The sequence below is a fragment of the Hoplias malabaricus genome, chromosome 12 (genome assembly GCF_029633855.1).
Source record: "Hoplias malabaricus isolate fHopMal1 chromosome 12, fHopMal1.hap1, whole genome shotgun sequence".
In the NCBI taxonomy this organism is placed as follows: domain Eukaryota; kingdom Metazoa; phylum Chordata; class Actinopteri; order Characiformes; family Erythrinidae; genus Hoplias; species Hoplias malabaricus.
In genome coordinates this window covers 32,713,025-32,737,655 of record NC_089811.1, presented here as the reverse complement: position 1 = coordinate 32,737,655, position 24,631 = coordinate 32,713,025, and the positions used below count along the sequence as shown (strand labels likewise).

The 24,631-nt window shown below is 39.5% G+C and overlaps 2 long non-coding RNA genes across 5 annotated transcripts in view; both read left to right on the top strand.

Annotated features, from left to right (window-relative positions):
- LOC136664083 (uncharacterized) overlaps positions 1–22,966 on the top strand; it is an 80,691-nt gene extending 57,725 nt beyond the window's left edge. For 2 of the 4 annotated variants that reach the window (XR_010795067.1, XR_010795070.1), the window contains exons 3-5: positions 13,079–13,145; positions 13,550–13,668; positions 22,150–22,966. This is a non-coding gene — a long non-coding RNA (uncharacterized lncRNA). Of the gene's footprint in view, positions 1–13,078; positions 13,146–13,549; positions 13,669–13,885; positions 14,833–22,149 lie in introns of those variants that run through there. The other 2 variants (XR_010795069.1, XR_010795068.1) reach the window with 2 other exon arrangements.
- LOC136664084 (uncharacterized) lies at positions 1,742–4,210 on the top strand. Its single transcript, XR_010795071.1, has 3 exons — positions 1,742–1,869; positions 2,592–2,631; positions 2,866–4,210. It is a non-coding gene; the product is annotated as an uncharacterized lncRNA (long non-coding RNA).
- Positions 22,967–24,631: the final 1,665 nt, after the last annotated feature.

The following is a 24,631-nucleotide window of genomic DNA, read 5'->3' as shown; positions in this document are numbered from 1 at the left end:
TTTACTCTTTTACATTTGTCACTCCCAGTGGATTCATTTACATGTTTGCTTTTAGAGAATTTCCTTTCCTGATGTTAGTTACCAGAACAATCGCAGTTTTGAGGCACTGCACATTTTTAAAAAGCACTAATACTGATTGAAGAAGTTTTATCAAAGGGGGTGGGCAATGTTAAATATAATTGTGTTATAATGTGTGTTTTTGGGGTATTTCTGAGGTGATATTTAAACTATGAATAAAACTATGGATACGGTGATTTCACATGTGCATATCAACTATAACATTTAGACTGATAAATGATAAATATTATTATTAATAACACCAGTAGTGTAAATACTAGTAGTATGAGCACTGATGGCATAATTTAGAATGAACCTATACTCAATCGGAACAGTACCCTTTAATGGGAGGTTGTGCTAGAGATGATCTCACAACAATAAGAGAGCCGTATCTGTTCAGGGAGCGTTCTAAAGCGTGAGCTCTGTGGGTGAACTCTTCTGCTCATACAGCCTTTAATACATAAATCATACGCACTGGCTTCAGCTTAAAGAAAGGCCTCTTGTAAGATTACAGACCTCTCTTGCCTTCTCCATCGAGGCCAATTACTGTGGTCTGTGGAAGGCACAGGAGGGATGTACAGTATAGAAAATGCAGCATGTTGTTAGTCCACTGCCTGTAGGTTCTGTTCATGAGCTGTGTTGTGCTGGGCATCTTGGGCCTGACCCTACATCACTTTTGGAAACGTGATAATGTGTCACACATGAGTGACAGGTCTTAGCCACTAGATGGTGCTGAATGTAGAGGTTTGGCAGTGATGGAAGGTTGGAGGGGGAGGGGAGAACCTTATCCTACAGCCCACCTCTTTTTGTGATGTGATACCACCTCATCCCGCTTTACGTTTCCCCCTTTATTGCCCAAAGCTGTAAAACGCACACACATGGGCGCACACACCCTCGCACACCTTCAAAGTCTGGTTCGTCCTGCTTTATCCACAAGCCAATAAAACGTCATGTGTAAAAGAGAGAAATGTGTGTGTGTGTGTGTGTGTGTGTGTACTTGAAGGGGCTATAAAACAGCAGGATGTGTATAGCTGTAGGCTCCTCCAATGGGAATGGCCTGGAATGACGGAGAACAATGCTGGGGGCAGTGGTGTAGCTTAGAATGAGTCCCCCCCCCCCACCCCTGCTCTATCCCTCCATCCCTCCCTCTGTCTCTCCCTCCCTCCACCCAGCACCTCTTCCTCTTCCTTCCTCTCCTGTTTTTCACACCCAATCCAGCTCAGAACAATCACACAAAGCCTGGAGCACACCACTGGACCTGGTGTACAAGGAAGTCAATAACAATGTCAGAGGCACAGATGCCAAAAAGGAGAAACTTAACAAATGACCAGATATGAATTTGCGGCCTCATATTCACTCAATGAAATGCTGCCTTTTTAAAGACACTATACTGAAAATGCTCACACTGTACAATAAATAAAACATGACTATTGCAGCCATTTACGAAGCCGGCATCGTCAGTAACTCCTGTTATCTATTATCTTATGATGAATTGTACATGTTTATGAATGTTAGTGTTTGGTTTTAGCTGCTTTTACTGATAAAATGTTGTTGTGATGAGATGCAGACTCATTATTGAAAAGCAAACCCCTTCATGTTCACTTGCATGTCCTGTGGCCTACTTTAGGAGACTACTCCTGGAGTGGTGACTTAACAGCTGCCTGAAATCTCGTCCGTCAGCGTATGTTTACAGATGTCCTGCTGAGAGAGGAACAGAGTGGACGGGTGGCCGCCACTGCAGTGATGGAGCAGCACACTTAACACATCACTTTCTCATACATCTCCATTTCTCAGTTGAGCTCTTCATGTCCTGTCAGTTCTGGTGACATTTCACTCTTTCTCAGATACACATCCATGCTGTTTACAGTTGGAAATATTTTATCATTGTTTGCTCTTCTGTGCGGTTTATTATGATTTCACATGTAAAATTTAATGGAAAATCTTATTACATTGTATTACATGAATGTGTGTGAAAAGTACATGTTGTAAAATGATTTTTACTAGGTTAAAGGTTTAGATTTGGGGAATAGTTTTGAATATGCAACTTTTAAAACAAATTAGTAAAGTGTAAAAGGGTTTTAGCGTTGTAGCAGTGCTTAAATACTAGTGGGAAAAATCTCTCTTGCATACTTTCTCTCCTCCTCTGCATCTCTTTTCTGACAGGCATTTACAACCCTGCTATAGTGCCATCATAAACACAGTCACAGGCAAAGCTGCAGCCAGCTGGTGTGTGTGTGTGTGCTAGTAAAAGCTTTTGGTTAAAGGTTTAGAGCTGAGGGAGATAAACACAACATTAACAGACTTGAATATTCTGTGCTATTCTCCTATTGCACTGCCCTTAAACTAAAGTATGAGAAATGACCAACACTAGTGTATTCCAGATTAATCGTACCGCTTTAGCGAAAGTGAAATATGGCGGCCATATTAGTTGTAGCAAATTGGTGAAAAAATTAATTTAAATTTTGAGGATATTTACATTTTTTTACTCTGTATTCTGTAAGTTAATTAAATTCCATCTTCCATTTTCTATATAGAGGCCATGAAGGAGACCCTGCAGTGTGTTGGTTTGAAGATGTAAGTGGCATCATGTTTTGGCTTGAAAGCTAAAAGCCACACAATGTTTAACCACAACATTTTCTAAAGTTAATATAACGCAGGATGATGAGTGTGAATACAGAGTATTAATTGCATATGAGTGAATGTTGAAGTGGAAGGCATAGTGAGTGCAGTCTTTCCAAGAAACCCAAGACATTAGATGAATGCATTTTATGTTTGTTTGACTTGGCTGTATTTGTGTGACTTTTCAAGGAGATATCGTCCTCTCTGGAAAGACACATCCGCTCTGGGAGCGCCTTCACTTTACAACTTCCTTCTGGTGCAGACAGTCCACCTACTTGCATGTCAGACGCATAACTTTTCTCTATCAGGCTTCTGAATGGGTGTGATGACATCTCACTTAAAGAGCTGCAGATCCTGTGGCTGGCTTTATGTGATGAGATTTTCACGTTACTTTATTTGCTTCAAACATTTCTTGGAAACGTATGTGAAACTCCATTTATTTGCACTGCAAATCTAAAGTCTCCTGCAACTACTTTGTATGAGATTCAGTTTCTTACGACAGCCAAAAAACACCGCCTGAACACACTGCCTGATGTCGAATGAAATACCAACGGACAAGAAAATAAAAATCAGGAGCGTTTCTTCAACTAACCCCTTGCAACAAATAACCGTACGGTTGTATGTTTTGTAACAAATGACCTAACTTAAATGTATGCTCCCATTGGAAGACCCTTTATCTCTATTGCTGTGAATGAAGGAAGGCAGTGCTATTTAAAAAGGAGAAATAACATTAAGCCACCTCCTTGTTTCTTCACTCACTGTCTATTTGATCAGCTCCACTTACCATTAAATTACAGGCTATTACTATTACAGACTGTGATCCATCTATTGCTCAGCATACTTTTTTAGCCTGCTTTCACCCTGTTTTTCAGTGGTCAGAACAACCACAGAGCTGGAATTATTTGTGTGATGAATCATTCTCAACGCTGCGGTGACACTGGAATGGTGGTGATGTGTTAGTGTGTGTGTGTTACTGATGAAGATTTAAAGTACCGCGGTGTCACTGCTGAATTGCTCTCTACACCACCCAAATATACCCAACCAACAGTGCAAAGTGATCACTGATAAGCATTAGAGGACCATCACAAACTGTGCAGCAACAGATGAGTTACAGCTTATGGCTTTACATTTACAAGGTGGAACACTGAGGTAGATTTGTCTAATAGTGGACAGTGACTCGTATTGGCACACCACACACTAAAACACCCGTGTCATTACAGCAATGAAAATGATCCACCACCCAAATATTACTTACAGTGTTGTGGGGTTTTTGTGAGTTCTGACCATTGAAGAAGGGGCTCACAGGCAGCTTCCAGTAAATGCAGAGCAACAGATAAACTAATGTCTGTAATAGTTAAGCTACAAAGTGAACCTATATGGTAAGAAAATCAGAGAAAATGGACAGTGTGTATAAACAAAGAGGTGATTTTTGTTTGTAGGACTTGGATTATTTGCAAGTTAATTTCAGCTGTATGCATGTGTTAATTTTGCTATCGTTGGTTCTGCTTTCACAACTTGTTGCGCCACTATATAGTTAGCCATGTTATTTATTTTTATTCTTCTGTAACACATTCCAAATGATAAATTAAAATCATTTTATGATGAAAATATTAGGTAATAATTTGCTAAATAATGAAATGGTCAAATGTGCACAAGATTTTATTACGGCCCTAAAATAATATCACAATATGTTTATGGTATTTTGGCAATAACGATATTCTTGGCGATATGAAAAAACACTGAAAAATACTTGCAATAATTTCAAGAACAAACTATTGCAACAAAATCAATGTTATATTAATATGGATTATTTTATATTAAATATTTTTAAAATATATTAATAATATTAAAGTTTTTTTCATTTCTAACATAATGTCATAGTTTATGGTACATCTGATATTTTGTAACCAAAACACCTGCACAAGCTTCTCCACTTTTTTGGAGCAGATTCCTCCACCTCAGAGCCACTTTCCACTTTACTTCACTGTGGCTAAGTGACTCATGCAAAGAATGTATGCCAGATTATGGGTAACTGCATGATGTCATTAGGTAAACAAGTGTGAATATCACTAATATTTTGCCTGCTTTAACTGCATGACGCGATTACATAAATAAATCGGAACATCACTAATATCACAATATTGATTTTTTTAAATCGTTTTAACAATTACGACGATATAATTGTGAACGATACAATATGGCACAGCCCTACTGTGTGTAATTGTGATTGCCCACCTGTCCATGTTAATTTCATGTAATTTGACTTGTTTGACCATGTAAAGAGAGTCAAAAATACAACCTAGTAACAGATAAATAGATCTGTACCTAAGGAAGGTACAGAGCAAAGCATTTTGCCTATGTTATATACTGTTGTAATTCATATTTCAGGTTGTGTAATTTTGTTTGTGTGTGTGTGAGAGAGAGAGAGAGAAAAACGCTGGGTTAGAGAGATCAGATATGCAGAGGGAGGTGTAGGTATGAAGGAAACAGCTGTTCCATGCTTCAGGCAGAACTAGCGCACAGGAATTTGTGCTGCATACTTTCTCCTTCTCTGCATATTCCTCCCTCTCTCTCTCTCTCTCTCTCTCACCCCACCCCGCTCCCCACTCCCCCATTGTCACAGTGTGTGTACGAAGCTGTGCATCAGATAAATTGAGTAGGTTGAGACTGTCTAACCCACAGCTCCATTCACTGACTGCTACTAGAGGGAACCTGATGGCTGCACACTTCCGTAACAGTTGACCTTGAAGTAGCTGCAGTGTACGTAACGTATTTGTGGTGTTGCACTGTGTTTGAATGTGTCTTTGTATTTTCAGTGGGTTTAGCTGAACACATTCCTGTGGGATAAGCTACAGGTTGTGTTGTTTCCTGTGCTGACTGCACTCAAGTCCTCACACCTCTCAGACACACACACACACACACACACACACACACACACACACACACACACAAACAAAAAAACAAAAATTTTAGAAGTGACACATGACGTTACATAATATTGAATAGAGTGCAGGAGACCCCAAATATTTGACTTTCCTTATGCATTATTGGGTTTTGTTTATTTCAATTATAAAATGTAATCAAACCTGTACAAATGTTACTGCACCTTTTATATTAGATTTTTCCCATGTTCAAAATGCCATACTAAAGTTAGAGTTTGTATTTGTCCTTAACTTATTTTCATTTAGAAAATCATAAATAAACATGATATAAGATAGTGTACAAAAATATTAGACAGACTGAAAAAAGTTATAAAGCATGTATTTTGACATATAATCTATAAAAATAGATAGTTTCTTAAATTTTTATGACATAAAAGCTATTGCGTCACAGTCAGAGTTACTGATATGCTTGTTTCTTTGTTGCTGTTGTTTGATTCCTGACTTCTCCGTGCATTCAGGTCACTATGAATGTTTAATTCTATCAGCACCTGATTTAATTAGACTGATCAGATGACTGTTGTTGTTGGGTAATAACTGTAAAAACTGGGCTTCTTCAAAAACATGTTAGGAAATGGTTATGCTAACACACATCTAAAAATATTTATTTCTCTGAAATTAAGATTTAAATATTTACTTCAATCAATACTTACTTCTAAATATATTATTTACATCTAATTTTTACAGGTTCTTATAACATTGCCACAGCGGTGCAGTACTACACAAATGAAGATTAGTATAACTGCAGCTGTAAGTGGGTATACAAGCATTCATGAAGTAACTTACGAGTTATTGATGAGTTTTTCATATTTATAGAGTCTTAACCTCACAAACTATAACTGTATTATTGGTTGTTTTGCATGTCTGTCTGTCCTATTGAAATTTACATCCTACCTATAACCTGTCATGAACATAAATATTCTATCTGCATAACAGAGGAGTTCTTATTTTATACACAGTGAGCTAGATCACACGTCAACACACACACTCATAAATTCACACATTACAGTCGACCATCCACAGTCTAATCGTATTTCATTCTACTGTGTACGTGTGTGTATGCCTAGTCTGTCTGCTCACTGGATGGTTTTGGATGTGAATTTTGTGTGTGTGTGTGTGTGTGTGTGTGTGTGTGTGTGCGCGCGCATGCACTCATTGTGTTTATAGTGTGTGAGCTCATTAGAGGAGGAGCAACTGCTGTGTGTGTTGTGTTGTGGTGTGTGCCTCTGATTATGAGCTCATTAAACAGGGCTGGGTGGTATGACAAAAATATACTTTTATAGTTAGACATTTTCTGTGTAGACGGTCAGCTGTGTAACAATACAGGCCTTTATCAAGGTATATTATATAGGGTTATATACAAAACCTCACTGGACAAATTACACTTACATGGGGGGAAACAAATAATGCATGGTCTATGGAAACATTATGGCAGATTTCATGTTTTAATCCTCAATATGATGCAAATTACAAACAACATGGGTCTATTTCCTATAGAGGACTTTAATCAAATTACATGATTTGTTGCTATTGTATATGAATTTGGCTTAATGTCTTCCAATAGTGTCCAAACATCCCTTTATGTTCAATTAAAATGCTGTTTTTCTTTGTTTTAATTAATCATATTTTATTCAACACTTTCTATACTGCATTGTACTAACTGCAGTAATCATGACTGATGACCTTCAGTTACATGGTTTGTGCACTTATTGTGCACTGTTATTAATGAAGCATGCAGTTAGCAGTGCTTATATTTACCATATACTTAGGCCAAGTATAAATAATAAAGAGTAGCATGTCAGACATTATCTATCATTTTGAATACAAAAGTGATAAGCTTTTAAAAACACAGCTGTTAGAATATTGCACTAAGCAGATATTTGCGTATTATTGCTGTCTGATGAAAAACATGCATCTGTTTTTGTCCATTTTTAAGTGTACTACATTATTTGAACACAGCAGTTGTCCTCCTCGTTGTGTAACAATGTGATGATTATTGCACTAATAACAGTGCTCCAAAATGATTTGCTCTTCTCCTGTAACGTTACTGTTTTTGGAGGTACATGTTTTTAATTGTACGGTGACGATATGTTTTTTACGGTAAACTTTATATATATATAAAAAGTTAATGCTGACCCCACCATCAATGTTTGGGGTGTGTGAGCTGTAAACCAGTGATTGAGACTCAGGTGAGGTTTAATGTCAACCTCAGGTTTTAAGAGGTCAAAAGCCGATGAAAGATAAGAGATCACTGTTTCACAGCACACAGACAAAACACATACGCACACTGGCATACAACAACAGAGCAGGACCATCATGGCCTAAATGTTATTGAAGTGGGCTATAGATTGCTAGCTCCATCCCTTAAACTGGCAGGAGAATGGGGGTGGGGAAGTGAAGGGACAGCATTTTCTCCTCCCTCAACATTTACAGCTGAAGTGCCCTTGGGCAAGGAACCTAGCTCTCCAGGTGTGTGTGCTCACTGCCTTAGATAGTTTAATATTTTTGTTGTACTGCTGTGCAGCAACATTAAAAACATAGTTCACATTCCACTTTCAAACACATCCCTGTGATTCACCCAGTGCATACTGAACACTCTGCTGTTCAAAATGAACTCAGTCTACCTTTCAACTATCAATCAACCAATCCACATTTCCCTCAGCAATATATATTGTGCTAAGGTACATTACCAGAATTTGCCAAGGAACAGGTTCATTGAAGAGCAGTGGCAGAGCACTGGTCACTGAGAAGCTTTGCCATGAGCTGTTAAAATGCTGAGAGTGAAAGTTATTCTCCAACAGAACATTTTCTCCTCTCTCCATTGAGAGTAGCACACGTTATGTAGCTCCTGGGCTCAGACACCCTGCCAGGGCTTTTGTGGCCTTGTAAACATTAAAGCCAGCTTGTAAAATTTTATTAAGTGTTTAAAAAGTGCTACAACATTGTACAACTACAAAACGTGAAATTTCTCTTGAGTATGAAAAAGTGAATTGTTGTGTAATGTGTGCTACAGTGCAATGTGATACTAATGTGAAATGCAAGCCTGCAGAGGCAGACAGACAGGGACTGTTAGCTTAGCTGCAGCTTTAGCCTCGTACCCTGCAATCAGCTCCCCACTGAACTGCCCTAATCACAGTTCGCACTCTCACCACTAGGGGGCAAAGTAGCCCCAAAAATCTGTTGCCTGCTTTGGCAGATATTGTAGGAATGATGATGTCATCAGTGAATAAATATTAAAAGGTGTTAAGTGTCTGCTTTAAAGTTTCACAAAGACATGATCTGCAGATTTTAAGTGGGGAAACGTCGTTTTAGGCTTTTAAACCTGACCCAGGACAGATGTTGTTACATAAGAATTAAAACTAGATGTTTTGTTATTATTGACTTGGTTTTTAAGTAATGATGTGTCCTCTGTGTGTGTGTGTGTGTGTGTGTGTGTTTCCCTTGAGTGTATGTGTTGATGATGCTCATGGTTCTCAGTGTCATCTGTGAGGTGAAGGGCTGTGGAAACAGGATTTGAGGATTATAAATAAAGCATCACACATCCCTCATAAGCTCACATATAGTGCTGAGAGGAGCAGAGTGAAGTATTTCCTTTGTGTGTGTGTGTGTGTGTGTGTCTGTGTAAGTGTGAGGTGGAGAGAGAGCAAAGGAGAGACAGACAAACAAAAAAACAAAAAAAGAGAATCTGCATTCCATGTCAGGGTGGGCGATGAAAGTGGACAGTGACATGGCACTTTGCCATTTGCAATGTGTAGCAGCTGCCACAGCAGACCTCCTATATATGTGTGTGTTTTAAAAAAGTATTTTTAAACAAACTATAGATCTTTTATAGGACAAAGCAAGATTGGAGTGAGGACTAGAATGCCAGAACAAACAAAATGATCCCACATGCAAATATACACAACTGCACAGAAACTTGCACACTTTGTAAATATATGGACAACTGCTGGGCTTCATTTCTACAAACAATATACAAAATTAAGAAGAGCAAAAGCATAAAAAAGTTGTGTAGACTTCCTAGTGATTCTGATTTAATTTAATGAATAATTGATTAAGCGTCTAACACTGGTGTGTACACAATAATGAGCAGAATTCAGCCACAATATTAAAACCACTGGCAGCTGAAGTAAATAACATTGATGATCTCATTACAGTGTCACCTGTCAAGGAATGGGATATATTAGGCGGCAAGTTCTTGGAGTTGACGTGTTGGAAAAAAATGGGCAGGGATAAGGATTTATGATTGGTTTTAACTACTAAAAGTCATCCAGGGAAGGACAACCGATGAACCATCAAACAGGGTCATGGGCGCCCAAGGCTCATTGATGCATAAGGGAATGAAGGCTGCCCATTTGGTCTGATTCCCCAAAAGAGCTACTGTAGCACAAAGTGCTGAACACATTAATGCAGGCTGTGAAAGTAAGAGAGAACACACAGTGCCTCGCAATGAGAAATGTATGAGTAAGTATTACGTTGCCATTTATTCACATGATTTGTGATTGTGAAGTTAATGCAAGACACCCTCCACCATTTTTCATTCATTCATTCATCCATTATCTGTAACCCTTATCCAATTCAGGGTCGCGGTGGGTCCAGAGCCTACCTGGAATCATTGGGCGCAAGGCAGGAATACACCCTGGAGGGGGCACCAGTCCTTCACAGGGCAACACACACACACATTCACTCACACACTCACACCTACGGACACTTTGGAGTCGTCAATCCACCTACCAACGTGTGTTTTTGGACTGTGGGAGGAAACTGGAGCACCCGAAGGAAACCCACGCGGACACAGGGAGAACACACCAACTCCTCACAGACAGTCACCCGGAGCGGGAATCGAACCCCCAACCTCCAGGGTCCTGGAGCTGTGTGACTGCGACACTACCTGCTGCACCACCACCATTTTTGTTTACATTTATTTATTTATTTATTTATTTATTTATTTATTTATTTATTATAATTCCATATATAGATATATCATGCTTTAGTTTTGTCTTAACTTCTAACAAAAGAAAAGTACGATGTTCTGACAAGTGATGTAATACGTAAACTCCTAAAAGGAAATAAAAATCAGTTTACTTCCTGTTTTGGTTTGGGTCTTATAAAATTACATTTTTGCTGTACATTTTACTGCCCTTTTTATTTTGTGCTGTTTGATCATTATGGACTAGAGCTCACAGTGTCATATTCATATTCAAGCCTTCAGCCTGGAACTCTGAAGTTGAAGGTGGTTTGTTGGACAAGGCTAAGATGTTCACATGTCATGTCAGAGACAAATGCCATGACTTTGAAGACTGCTGATTTGAGACTCTGTTTAGTTTGGTGTCTGGGAAACTAGCTCAGGGTTGAACTGGAATGTGTGAAATGTACCCAAGTGGTCTGAGGCATATTGCTGTGTTTAAATCCCACGAGGGTAATGACACAGCGTGAGCCGTTACTCTGATCTGACAGCTGTATTTCAGGTGGAGAGGTGACACTTAGCTAGTTTGCAATGGAAAAAAAAGCCGAAGTAGAAATGATGGATTTTGAGCACATTGAAATAGTGTATATTCTTTCTAAGAAGTCAGTTGGATTTGTTGTGATCAAAAAAGTGAGATTAATCTTCAGCTGAAGTTCATTGTCCCTTTGACTTGACCTCACTATTGTTATTGTAGCAGTGATGGTGAGAGTTCTGTGTTGAAATGAAAGGGAGAGATAGGATCATTGTTCACAATGGGCATAAGCAGAGGACTTGAATGTCAGTAACAATTTTTCCTCTCGTTGTCACCTGTCTGTAGTTATTTGATTAGCTAGAAGAACATGACTGACTTGTATGTGAAACGTGCTTTGCCTAAATGTGTGAGGGCTGATTCTAGGTTGGAAGTCAAGCATATCGCCTTGAAAATGAGAGCATTGCAGCAGCAGAAAGGTTTAAGGTCTTATCATATGCTCTCCTGTCCAAGTACAGAACAAGTTAAATACCTTATAGAATCTGCAGTATCTGAAACTACTGTGGGGAGCATTTTTATGTTCTGTTATTTGGGCACACCTGGATTGTACTCTTTTTAACCCTGTTTAGTCATTACATTTTTACCTTATTTTGATAACAGGACCAGCACTTAGACAGTTTGGGAACTAGGGATGGGCAATTTGGTCATATTTGAAATTGATTTTAATTATAATAACTAATATTTGATTCGTATCTTTGGCTAGCTCATTTAGCCGTTTTGCCAGCTCTGTGCAGATCCACTCTGCTCAAGGACGAGTTCAGCGCAAGGAGCGGCACAGCAGTTCTCTCTGTTTGTTTACATTCAGAAGCGCTGCATCTTTTATTTTGCTGAAATTTAACGTGTCGGTATGTTTTTATTCACTGTTTGAATTACGCCAGAATCTCATTGGTAACGCTGTTAACCGTAACTTAGTTAACATTTTCACATTAACTGATCCCAAACAGCAAACATAAGGCAATATTACCCACCTATGGAACAGGAATATCCTCAGAGCAATGTCCTCACCTTAGTTTGTGCTTTTCAACATTTGTAGTTCTCTTCGTCAGCCATTAGCAGAGGGAGGGAGAAAGCGTAGCATCTTGGGCAGAGACAATTATTTTTTTTTTTTACTCATTTTCAGACACTAGGGCTTTATGAACACATTAGAGCAGTTTACAGCATGCAACAAAAGGCGATCAAACAACATCTAAATTTTATAAAAACTCTCTGGCTGTGAGTTGTGTTCTCCTTGTGTCTGTATGGGCTTCCTCCTGATGCTCTGTTTTTTCCAACCGGAATGAATGAATGGATGAATGAATGAACTCCTAATTAATAATGAGTAATGGCAGTGAAGTTAATATCCAGATGTTAAGTTGTACTAATTTGCTTATAGGCGCGGTGGCGCAGCAGGTAGTGTCACAGTTACACAGCTCCAGGGACCTGGAGGTTGTGGGTTCGATTCCCGCTCCGGGTGACTGTCTGTGAGGTGTTTGGTGTGTTCTCCCTGTGTCTGCGTGGGCTTCCTCCGGGTGATTGTCTGTGAGGTGTTTGGTGTGTTCTCCCTGTGTCCGCGTGGGTTTCCTCTGGGTGACTGTCTGTGAGGAGTGTGGTGTGTACTCCCTGTGTCTGCATGGGATTCCTCCATGTGACTGTCTGTGAGGAGTGTGGTTTGTTCTCCCCATGTCTGCGTGGGTTTCCTCTGAGTGTTCCGGTTTCCTCCCACAGTCCAAAAACACACGTTGGTAGGTGAATTGGGGACTCAAAAGTGTCCGTAGGTGTGAATGTGTGTGTCTGTGTTGCCCTGTGAAGGACTGGCGCCCCCTCCGGGGTGTATTCCTGCCTTGTGCCCCATGATTCCAGGTAGGCTCTGAAGCGGTTACAGATAATGAATGAATGAATGAATAATTTGCTAATGCATTTACAGAATAATCTCTCATTATTGATTAAATTAATAGTTGTGCTATCTTTACTATGAAACATCTGTTTTCCTAGGGTACACAGTGTTTGTGGTGGTGGCCAGAAGGGTCCAAAAAACTAAAAAAAACATGCAAAAGAAAAGGTATGTAGTTTAAAAAGTAAGCTATTAAATGTTCATTTTATAACATATTTCTTTTCACCATATTTCAAGAATACCCTTTAAAAGGAAAGCCTTTAAATGTTTTCTTAAGATGGTGAAACATACAACACTTATATCCAATTCATATTTAGACTAAATATAATGATACATGAGGGGTGTAAATTCTGTAGGATGATCATGGCAAAAAATGATGCCGTATAGAAATATATAACTCATGGTTTATAGCTAGTTCTGCCAAATTAATGATAATTTTCCTCTAACAAGTTAGTCACGGAAACTTTATTCTGTTGACAGCTTTAACGTTCTTCACTGCATCAGTTTTGCGTTTTTGTTTAAAAAAAGATGGCTTAATTATGATTTATTGCATTGAAACCTTTGTATTACAGTATCCTCTCTGTAGGTAGCTGTGATGCCGATAATGCGTACTGCTGAGATGGCTGTTGACATCATTACTCAGGAGCTGCACTGTTCACATCAATCTTTTTCCCAAGCACACACTCCTGAGGTGAGTGAATTTTTCATCTCTGGGTTCAGGAGGGGGTCATCTACACACATATACACACACACACACTCTCTCTCACACACACACACACACACACACACACACACACGCTCAGATATGAGATACACACAGCGGGTACACTAATGCTGGTCTAGACCCCATTTTTCTTTCTTTCACTCCTACCATCCTTTTTTTCCATACATCTACCGTGCCATCTCAGATTACTCCGTTAAATTCTTCACTGCCGAAGTGAGCAGAGTAGGTGTGGAAAATGGCACCACATCGTTTCATCTGAGGGGCTTCTCAGCTACATGCTGACTACTGACAAGTATAAAGACTCAACACCTATGAAGTGACATTTGTCTTGTAACAGACTGAATTGAGGCTATAAAGCAGTGACTGTAAAAGATGGGCAACATAGAAAGAATATACAGTTATTATATTTCAAGGTGTTGTAGTAGTGTCAGAATATTTAAAAAAAATGAGAACAGATTGAAACCAGCAGCTTCAGAAATAAGCATAATATATGTAATTATGTCATTTTTAATTTTTGTATTTTATAGACATTTTTATGAATTTATTAAATAGCACATTATTGATATTAATACATATTAATTATTTATTAGACCTAGAAATCTATGCAAAATATGTATAGTTCTACCACTGTTTTAGCATGACCAGAGTTTACAAATGCAAACTCATGTGGGCTCACTGTTATTTTGTAAATACATGTATATGGGACACTGGGTTCCTATCACCGCAGTTAGTCATTAAGTCTCTGCAGAACGCCTCCCTTCTCATCAAACCACTCTGATTGATATTGTTTGTTTTAGCCATTGAATTACACAGTTTAGAGAAATGTGCCCTTAACTCTGTGTGCAGTACTGTACTGGGTATAGAAATCCCTTTATGGCGCGGTTAGTGTAACTCAGTGTGTAGTGCTGAAGTGAAGAGAGCAGAGTGCTACACTGCTGTGTCTGTATCTGTGGTCACAGTGGAGTAAGGAGGATACAGAAGGTAATTTACTGTGGACTCCTCCACAAATCACACCCCTTTATTCTTTCTTGTGTGTGTGTGTGTGTGTACGTGTGGAGGATCATTAGCTTTGTGGCAGATACCTGCTATTTATGTTCTTCTTCACTGTAACCTGTCAGCATCATTAACGTAATAGTCATTACTGTGTACACGCGCACACACACACACACACTACTAAACACTAGGAATTACTCCAAACTAACCCAGACCATGACAATAAATACTTTATAAAGTTGTTCAAATGAAATAGGTTTTAAATATTTCACAATAAATAGGCTTTTCACAACTATTCAGCCTCTGATACTCACTTTATTTGGATGGATGTTATACTCAGAAGTGTTGTAATAATTTAATAATGATAATCTTTTTTTCCCACAATGTTATTTTCATAAACTTTGCTTTATGTTGTTATGAATCACATATATTTAAAAAAAAAAAAAAACAAAACCCTGCTTTACTCACTACATGGGTGTTTTCATTGCATATTTGGACCAAAGTCATCTGATATTTATTGATTTTCCCAACCTTAAAAATTGACGTCAAGAGATTCATTTTCAGTTTTGACTCCTCATAGATATGAGTGTATGTCCTTATTCCAGCAAAGGCAGTCCTTTTTGACCCTGCCATGAACTTGCCTACGGATCAGAGGTCATCAGAAAGGTCAAAGTGCAGATTTCATTCTGGTTACGAACAATAATCAAATCTGACCTAGTGGAAGGAGGACTGCCGCTCAGAGCGTTACCTTATTATTAACAAGCTTTAGGACACAGACTGTACTGCTGTCCCGTGACTCTAAAGTTATCCTTGTTTCTTGTTTTAAATAAGGGTTGGTTTGATGTACTACATAGTGGAGTATAACTGTCATTAAGACACATTCCAGGAGTGCCAGTATTACAAGATAATTGCACTCTGACCCAAGCTCTTCAGGTATCACTCCACAAAATACACGTAACCTATCAAGGATGTCAGCGCTTACAAGCGTTTTCTGCTTTGTAAACATAAGCAAATAAAGAATAATATATATATGTACTGATCTGCGGCCTTGTGCCTACGGTCGCGTCACACCAGTGTCAATATCTCACGTTATATCACTCCCTCTTGTGTATTATTGTGTTATTAAGCTGCAGAAACAAGTCTCTTAGAATTCGTCATGATTGTGATGCCACTATGAGCCTGTGTTCATAAAACAACTCATTCAACCTGAAATGGGAAACGTGCTTTTATTATGATTGCAGAGCAGTTCAGCCAAATTGAGATTAAACATTTAACCCATCCCTGGCCGTGGCAGTGAATACATACAGATGCATTTTAAAATATGAAATCACATGATTGCAATTACTGTAGTGAATGTAAATGTGGCAAATAGTCTCATGTTTGACTTGTAGTAAATACAGTTAGACAGTTGTGGGGTGAGAAAGTCAGTGAAGCATATTTCCCCCCCCCAGTTGTTTATAATGGGAGCCTAGGGTCCTGAATGTCTGTTCCTAAACTGATCCTGAAGAGAGATATAAACCTGTCCTCGTGGAAATATAGAGCTATCGGCATGCAGGCAAATGTGCTGGAATGTTGTTACATTTGAGCTGTGGCAATGGCACTTTGACATCCTATATTTCTCACGTTTTTACTGCTTAGTGACTATGTTAAATCTGTGCAGAATAAACTGATCTGACATCAGTCTTTTGTTTTAAGTGATAAGTGAATTTGAAAAGCAAAATGAAAGAAAAAAGATTCTGTGCTTTACTCCCAAATACTTATAAGGAGAAACACTCTGGAGGCATGTTGTTGATGTACTTGAGACATTATGTTTTTAGAAAGCCATTTATTTCTTACATGTTGGCAGCGAACACACTTGGTACACTTGGTTGCATTATAAAGATGATTTATTTGTAAATTTGTCATAGGAAAAATGCAGTTTATGTCAAATGTCTCTGCATGCATTTACAGCATGACGGCCTTGTGAAATTGATTATTTGTCAATGCCTTTTGTCTTTCTAAGAACCCTGCTAGAAGGATATAAATTAGAACCAGCAGAGACTCTCAGTATGGGTGTGTGTGTGTGTGAGTGAGAGAGATTTAAGAGAATACACTGCATTTAGTTGCCTGGTGCACACTCATTGTACAGTGGAGATGATGATACAGGGACTAATTAACTGACTCTGAGATTCAAATCTAAACTCTAATGTATTTTTACCCTTTATTGAAACTCTGCTGAGTTATTACATTTTAGCTCATCTATTTTAAGTTTATTCAGCGCACAGGTCTAAATATTCCAAAGCTGCTGTTTTGAGTATTGAATTAAATCCAGTTTAAGAATTTACATTTACATTTTGCATATATATTTATTGCATTTAGCATATGATTATATCTAGAGTCACTTACAAAAGTGCTTTGTGTTCAGTCAGAGTTTGTATTCTAGCACAAATTTGTTAGAGGCTAAAATCCCCTCGAGCTCAGACACCGCCAGAGCAGGACTAGTGCTGATACCAAGAAAGAAAAATAGAGAATTAAACACAGCACTGGTGCAATACAAAACAATACTTCTCAGTGTGTTCACACCTGGAAAGAAAATGAAGAGTTAAGTACAGCATAAGTCCACATACAGTACATTGCGCAAATACATGGTGCTCACTTTAGTGGTCCCGAAGGACAGTGAGACAGTCTGCTGTTCACACACACAGTGGAGTCCATTCTCACCATCTGGGTGCCAGAACAGAGCAGAGTCTTGACACTTCCATACATCTTTAAGTGTGGTAGATCAAGTCTGGCTGTACATGAAGCTTGAGATGCATCTTTTGTCTCTAAATACAAATTTTTTTAGTATTACTTTCAAAACTCTTCAAAACTATTTGGTTTAGATGACATTCTTTAACAGTGTCATTTACTTATAGCAATTTACCACACAGTTTTGTAACAATTAGAGCCTTTGTTTTGACATGTTCTAGCAGTCAGAATTACTGAAACCCTTGGCTAATGTGGACAAATAAGCATATTTCTGTCAGCTTGATCTTCCAAGGACATTCAGGCTCACTTAAATTTTCAGTGGAGGAAAAACTCCATCATGGTACTTTATCTGAATACCACCTAATAGTAAATATATAGGCTGACACACAAACATGTCTAGAGGTTGTTTGTTATTCCAATGGTTTACTGGTTTCATCAAACATGATTTTCAGTAGTTGTCCTTTTTTATGCAAACTGGCAGCTACAACTAATACCAGACTAGTGAACTAAACATTATGTTGTGCAACATTTGTGAGATTAGTTGCTAAATAGGTGACACGGTGGTGCAGGTAGGTGTCGCAGTCACACAGCTCCTGGAGGTTGTGGGTTCGATTCCCGCTCCGGGTGAATGTCTGTGAGGAGTTGGTGTGTTCTCTCCGTGTCTGTGTGGGTTTCCTCCGGGTGCTCCGGTGTCCTCCCACAGTCCAAAAACACATGGTATTGGATTGGCGACTCAAAAGTGTCCGTAGGTGTGTGTGAATGTGTGTGTGTGTGTGTGTGTGTTGCCCTGTGAAGGACTCCAGGGTGTATTCCTGCCTTGCGCCCAATGATTCCAGGTAGGCTCTGGACCCACCGCGACCCTGAACTGGATAAGGATTACAGAAAATTAATGAATGAAGGAGGCCAAATAAAATTACGCTAATGTCAAAGCGCAATACAAATAGATGTTACATTAATGCCATTTCCTTGTTTCTACATTTACTACTGACTATAAAATAGCACATGTGGAATGTCCTTTGTTGCTCTGCAGGTAGTATTTGGGTGGTGGATCATTCTCTGCACTGCAATGACACTGAGGTTTGGTGGAGTGTTTGTGTTATTATTATTTTTATTATTATTATTATTATTATTATTATTATATATGCTGTGCCTATAGAGGCACCTGTCTTGTAGATATCAAGTCAGAACCCCTTCATCTGTAGCTGGATTTTGTTAGTTATCCTGTAATCCTTCATCAGTGGTCACATCACACTGTCCATAGGATGCTGTTGGCTGGATTCAGTCTAGCAGTGACACTGAGTTTGTTTTTAAATAAGTGATTTGTGTCTGATCCACTTGTAACAGCACAACCATCACAAACCCACCACCACGTTACTGTCACTGCAGTAGATTATAGGCCACCACCCAAATAATAATCACTCTCTTGTGGTCCCGTTGAGTCCTTACTATAGAAAGTCATTTATGTAAATGAGGGCAAACAAAGTATGCAAAGCAGCAGGTGGACAGTTGTCAGTAATTGCAGAAAAAAAACACAGTGCATCTTTATGGTAATTAGAGCTAATACAATGGACAGTGCTTGTAGTAACTAATAGTTCATTTTACGGTTATGGCTGATGGTTGTATAGTTCTAGACGTGGTTTGTGTTTTATATGATATTCAGATTGTACATGCATTTCTGAGTGTCTTAGTATACTCCATTGAGGGTTAAAGTGCCCCCTAATGGCACAGCTGCTGCTCTCTTTCCCAGCATAAGCAGCAGTAACACTTGGAGAAGTGGTGTTTTATAGTAATTTTGGAACCAGAAGGTATGATACCTTAAGAGTTGATTTTATGAAGTTCAACAACCTTTGTTTCATTTTGCTATTCTTCTCTGATCTGTGTTGATTGAAGACCTCGCATGTCACTTCATATTTACCCCACAGTGAAACAGAAAACGCTGACCAGCCACATAGCACAGATATTGTAAAAGGGAAAATAAGAATGAACACGTCACATTTTATTAATGGTAATTTCAGGATGTGCTAATAATTGTAGCACCTTTCACTGTAAACTGAACCATTTTCACTGCCTTTTGCACATGTTTGAGAAGGGTGCCAGTAATCTTATAGGTGACTGGAAATAGAGAAAGGATGCTTTTATTAAAGTTAAAATGTGACTTTGATGCATTCGTTGGATCTTATGCAGTTTTTTCCTTACGGTTGGGACTCTACCTTTTAATAGAACACCTGAGGAAAATGAATAATGAAGAGCTTGATGTTTTTTGTACTTTCTAATCTGAGCTTCCTTCAAAGCTGCAAGGTCCTTTTTTTAAGGAGCAAAGCAGAACGTTGTGGGAGACTCGGACTCAGGAACTTTCAGCTTACTCATTTGACAAAACCGCAGCGTTCCTCTTTGACTTATCTAAAAAGTCTGATGCAAGCTGGAGAAATAGTCATTGTTTTGAACTAATTTTGAATCATGTTGCCCTCACTACAGTCTAAAAAAAGAGTGTTCCAAAAGTCCCAGAAGTTGGGTAAGCAGTGGATTAGGAAAACTGTGAATGTAAAAGGGGACTCGGTGGCACAGAGGGAGACACAGAAAATGGCAAAAGGCTTGAAAGTTACACTGAGGTTTTAAGGCTTTATATGTGTTATATCTTTATGTTCTGCTGTAAGTCATATTCTGAAGACTACTGATTACTGCAGTAAGATTTATTAGAGTCATATGTGTTATATATATATAATAAAACAGATTATATGTAATTCCTGCTGGAACAAAGATTTGTGTCTTTTCAGGAGATGAATATGAAATTAAAGTAACTATTTGTACGTCAGGTTTATTGACTGCAGCTAAGAGAATTGTCTGAGGTAATTTGGACTATTTCTATTGGTCCATTTGTCACTGTAATTTCATATTGTTATAAAGACCAGTGGGAGATTTCAGATTATGTCAAAAATGAAAACATTCCAGTTTGCTCTGTCACAAGAAATGAAGCTAATTCGGGTTTCAGCCGTTTTGAGTGGAATTAAAGTTGGTTCCATTTTTCAAAAGACATTTTCAAAGACACTGATGTAATATTACTGTATGTTTGTGGGGTTTTTTTGCTCTGTGTAGTTTTTGCTGTCGTATAGGTCTCTGTTCCTAGTGTTTAATGAAAGCTGACTTTGATTTGCATATTTGTGCGAGACTCACTGTACACATGCAAACATGCCTTAAAAACATAAATATCTCTCTAATAACTCAAGCCTCTAATAACCTCAGAGCTCTCTCGACCCACGTTAATAACCCTCATATCCCTCTGTTAGCCTTTTTCCAATAATCGCTGCAGTCCTCCTTTCAGTAGCTGAGTCAGGGGCATGTAGCCCTCTGTGTGTATATTCTGGAAGTGTAGGCGGTCCTGTAACAATGAATACATCATGGTTAGGAAGCTTCATAGGGTGTGGGAGGAGTCTTGCTGCTCTGAAGTGGCTGCTCTGAGCTGCCTCAGTCTTTGGGAGTTCAGTACTGCTGCTGGCCACTAGGGGGAAAAGTGCCCTGCAGCAGCTGGCAGTGTGTGTAGAACACAGCCTGGGCCTCCCTAGCACACGCTCGGCTCAGTGATGGAGAGCTCTCTTAATTGGCTGATCCTCGGGAGTTTGGTGAGGATGCCTGGTGTTATTTTACGTGCTGAGAGATGTGTTGTCATCTCCCTAATAAAGCATATGTCTGCTGCATTCAGTGGGGCTGCGGCGCTGCGGCAGCCTGGGAGCCAGAAATGGAGATAAATGTGGATGGATCCACCAACACTGATACCCCACTCTACACTTTCACCTCGCCAAGTCCATTTCCACACACACTCACGGTGTCAAATTAAGGCAGAGTAATGTCTGAGGAACTATCCAGAGCTCCTGCTATTGTTTAAGCCTGCTGTGGACATAGGCTTGATGTTTCTATTTAAAGTAGAAAGCTGTGGCGAGTGGAACAGAGATGGAGCAGCTTTAGAGGATTACCTGCACTGAACGCTCATAAATACGCTCCCACCAGCCCAGAGCAAAGGCAGCATGTGATGAAGCTCCTCTAAAGCACTTTGAACATGAATGATGGAGGATGAATAGTTTCCAGCCCAGGAGAGAGAATGAGGGGAGGGAGAGAGCGAGGGAGTGAGCCCTCACAGCTGACCCCCTGACCTCCGCTGGCCAGCGTTCTGTCAGTGTGGCTCATCTGACACACACTACCTGGGCTTTGAACACGCATATACGTACCAGATCGTCTACTCTGCTGTTGTATAAGCACTTGCTCCTCTTCACAATCTCAATAAGTAGCTTTTTTTTCAGCTTACCTTAACCCACCGCTGAACCCTGTGCTTAATACACTGTCGTTATGATTTCACCATCAATCAGAATCCTCTCTCGCTCTCTCCCACTCTCTCTCATCCCTCTCAATCTTATACACACACGCACACATACACTCGTCCTCTCACACAGATACAGCAGCCCCATATACCTCTTGGCTCTGCCCTACGATGTAATTGTGCCTGAACCCTCATCAGTTTCCTGAACAATCAATTTCTTTCTCTCTCTCTCTCTCACACACACACACACACACACACACACATTTGCTCCTTTATTACTCAGTCTAGAAAGCTCTGCAGGTGGCCAGGAGCTTTAAGCCTGGGGAGGGGGGAGATGTCTGGTTCTTTCTCTGTGTCTCTCTCACTTTCTGTCTCTTCCCCTCTCTACCTTTCTCTCTACCCTCTCTGTTGCGTGTCAGGGTTACTCTGCACTATCTCTGCTGACAGCAGTGCTCCGGACACTGGCTTTGAAGAGAGAGATGTGGTGTGAATGTGATGAGACCCTGGAGGAGAAGGATGAACTCCTGAACCAGAGAGAGAGAAGGTATTAAGTGGTGTTGTGCCTGGGAGCTGTCAGTTATGGAGTAAACAGTGACATATGAGAGTATAGCCGAAGAGGGACAGTGGCTGATCTGAGCGTGCGCATCTACACCACTGGCCTCTCACTGACTCTCAGCGCTGCACCTGAGAGCAGCATGCTCATTAAGGCCTGCTAATTATCCCTAGTGAGCTTAAATACTGTTTTGCTATTGCGACTTAAGTTAATTCAAGTCAAAGTAGCACAAAATGGTTTTCAGCACCAAAAATCTAAAGTATAAACAATGATTTTGAATAACACTAGGCCTAAAATGGAACCATGGGTTAATAGCCTTCCCTCAGCATTGTACCAGCTTCTTCTGGTCTGTCTGTAATCGACTGTGACAGATGCTGTTAATGGATCAGTGAGGATGACGGTATATTCTTGTATGTATTCAGTGTTTATTCCTATTGTATATATTTATCAAATGTATATGTTAGCCACAGTAGAAACACTAGAGGGCGGTACACTGGTCAACAAATAGTGTCTCTGGCAAACAGCTCCAGGGCTGTGGGGTTGTGAACAAAAACCCCATTCTAGTTCACTGTGTGAGGAGTTTGTTGTGTTCTCCCAGTATCTGCGTGAGTTTCCTCCATGTACTCCAGTGTTATATAAATAATAAGCACCATAAGGGCAGTGTACTTTAAAGGAACTGCGCACACTGACTTTTCTATGAACTATGGCTCTAATGATGGCTAATATCCTATTAGGCATGTTTTATTGTTTTGAAGACTCATAAGTCAAATTTGATCATTTCTTTCCTGTCTGATGAAGCCTCCTACATGACTGTTCCTCAGTAAAGCAGCTGTTTGTCCCTGCCTCTCTCGCTTTGATTCGCTCCCTCTCTCCAGCCCTGGTCTCCATGCTCTCAGCTTATTAGTTTAATATGTGTCTTTCTGCAGATGAAGACATATGGCTGCTTTATTGCTGCTAACAATACCAATCAATACTCATGAATGCTGCAGTATCGTCATATTCCATAAATCAGAGCTATTGTGTGGACTGACAGTGATCATCTTCCCCAAAACACAAACATTCTCTCTCTCTCTCTCTCTCTCTCTCTCTCTCTCTCGCTCTCTCGCTCACTTACACACACACAAAATTACATAAAAATTCATTCTGCACCCCAAAAATGATGGTCATCCAAATGCACAAGAAAACAGCAGGGGTTCTCAACGAGGAAATGGTTCGATGGTGCAGCTGGATGGTTTGCTTGTCAGTTCTTCCCTGAATGGGCAAGCTCCAGTCTTGTCATACAGTGTTGAGGAGAACTGGCCAATTCTTTTCAGTGATGGGAACATGTTTATATTATTTGGGTCAAATCAGACACGTTATGTTCAGTGTTGGATTGGGAAAATACCCAGAGCATGTGAAGAACGCAGTTAAGTTTGGAGGAGGGAGCGTCATTGATTGGGGGATGTTACCTTCAGCAGGAGTTCCATGGAAAGCTGAAGGGTAATGTTCAATCAGAACCTTCTTCCCTTTTCACACCGAATAACAGGCAAAGCATTTCCTTGAAGCTCTTAACATTGAAATAATGAAATGGTCTGCCCAGAGTCTTTGGAAGGATCACTGGACAAATTTATAGTCGAGAAGCCCGCTGCAGTTACTGGACTGGAGCATTGGAAGAAGAGAGGAACGAATTCACGCTACAGCAGTGTGAGAAATTGATAATGTCCTGCAGGTGTCGATTTGAAGTCATTCACAGCAAGGGCCTCTACACAGATATTGGAAGCTGTAGCCATAAATAAAACACTTGAAAGTCAGTTTCTGTTCCATAATTCTGATCACAGCTCTTTCAAATTTCATACTTAAGTTTTTTAATATTGTAACTTAATATTGTAGCTTAACCTGCATCCTTTTCATTCATGTTAGAATAAATGTAACCTGTTCTTTTTTTATCTCTATTTGAGCATGTAATGTCGCTTAATTTTGTTAATTAAACTGCAGATTTTTCAGAAAACAACAATTCAGTGAACTCTTAATCATTTATACTGATATATCACTATGCAAGTAGTCATTGTATAAAATGAGACAATGTTAATAGCCTAATACTTGCTCTCTGATTGGAGATTTTCCAAAGGTGTATGGATAGAGATGGTTTCTGCAAGGTTTAGCTGCAAGGCCTTTTGATTTTGGACTGACTGTAATAAAGGTTTATCAGCTTGTGTATATTTAGGTTGGATATTATTTCAGATTGTGGGGTAAAGATTTTATTTGATTGTTTATATTTGATGTGATAAAATGTCTCTGCAGCTGTGTTCCACTCTGGGACGTAGAAAGTAGAAAATGTATTTGTGGTACATATGTGTATTAGCATAGGC